We start from the raw sequence: 1,941 nt of genomic DNA, 5'->3' as shown, positions 1-1,941 counted from the left end.
TCAAACATACAACTTTCCCATCACATATACGTAGGCACGTAACACGTTGAACATCGTTCCATAGAATACGTAATATACTCGAATTGATCGCTGGTAAAAATAGCAATTCTAACAAAAGAATCTCTACGAATATTACATGAATAGTTTCTATTAAGACCTTTTAGCTACTATTTGCCGAAAAACGATTGTCCTCGGCCTGTCTGTTTTCTGACAACGAAAATATTGTATGAATATGCTTGGAGGCTAACGTAGCTTTTATTTTTTCCGGCAAAGTAAATAAAGACGCATAACAGTGAGGGTCGTGATGAAATTCGCAGTAGCGGCCGTGCGTGCCTTATCTCCCAATGTGGAGGCTTACCTCTTATACCCTTTGTAGTGGCTTCTTGGTTAGAAAATATTGCTGCAATAACCGTGGCAGTTAACGAAAGAAATGCTTATGTATTCATAATTAATGTAAAATGCGCAAACTATTTTAAAATTATTTTAATCTGTATGGTAGATTTTGTGCACGAAAGGCTCAAGTTGACTCACATTGCAATTTCACTATTGGGGTAGGTATTTTGGTCTTCAGTGTTAATCTTGTTATCTAATTATAACCATTTTATTGATAGATACCACTCACTACTTATTTAGGTACTAGTAAACTAATGGAGCTTTTCATTGCTCAGAAAAGGTTTTTAATTTAATCAACTAATGTTATGTGATGCTAATGGCAACTCCGTTATCAGATCAACTGTGAAATATGATTACATCGATCCATAATATGAAATGTTACGTCGAGTTTAAATGGATGAAATAAAACATAACCATGCGCGTAATATGATTTTCAAGTGGCAAAGCACTTACCACAACTGGAGAGAAAGGATTACTTAGAGAGAATTGAATCAAGTCTCTTTATACAATATTCCTCGAAGCTTTCGCTTTGCTACGAGATCGTCGTAGCAGCTTTGATTGAAAACGTGTTGTGTTATTATTTGAAGCGGATTATCTTCCAAGGGTTTAATTAATCAAAGGTTTAATTGTTTTCGCTGATTCTAAATAACTACAATCAAAGTAGTAATAGAATTTTTGATAAAGTTGTCATTTGTGTTTGGATGGATGATGTTAAATAAAACACCAGCGCAAAATGAGATTCTAAGTATTTCTCGTCCCGTCACAACGGACTAACTCTATTAATAGCAGATAATAAAGTGATCACAATACTGTTACCAACCTGAATAGGCTTCATTACGTGCGCGTCTCTCCGCACTTCTCTTGTTTAGACTTCATTATAACTGGCAGTTTCTCGCTAGTTGGTTATTTAACATGGAATGTTATTACTGTCTAAAGCCATAAATTATTGAATATAAGTCTCGCGATGGATGGAAGTGGCGCAGACCGCGTGACGCCAGCTCTACCCCCTCTCGCCGTGTCGTCTGCCGCATATTGATGACTACTAAAATATAAGTTACGGCCTTCCCGCGAACGATTCTACTAAATTACCCTTTGCATAATTTGATCCACGTAACCCATTGTTCATTACTTCTTTTATTTACGGATCGATAACGCTCTTTACGACTGGTCAGGTGCAGTAGCCTTAACCATTTATAATTTACAGCGAGCACTTAGCTGTAAAAGTTGAAAGCCATTTTTCAGTTTGCAACGAAACAAAACAATAAAATTTTCAACGTTACCATTGCCAGTTGCCTGCCTTATAAATAGTAAATGAAAACAACAAAATTATTGTAGATAACGTCATTCTGTTTCCATGAGAGCGAGCTTTCAATGTTATCAGCAAAATTATGTTCAGCATGGAAATGTAGGTATATGTTATGAAATCGATAACAATGATTGTAGGTAGGTACCAGTAGGTACTTAACTAAGTTTGTTAGTTTGTGTAGGTGTATACGAATTTCTTCATTGTGTATTATAACGAAAACAGGTAATGTTATTGTAATAATA

The sequence above is a fragment of the Ostrinia nubilalis genome, chromosome 4, assembly GCF_963855985.1.
Source record: "Ostrinia nubilalis chromosome 4, ilOstNubi1.1, whole genome shotgun sequence".
NCBI lineage: Eukaryota > Metazoa > Arthropoda > Insecta > Lepidoptera > Crambidae > Ostrinia > Ostrinia nubilalis.
Note: the sequence above shows the minus strand (reverse complement) of the source record.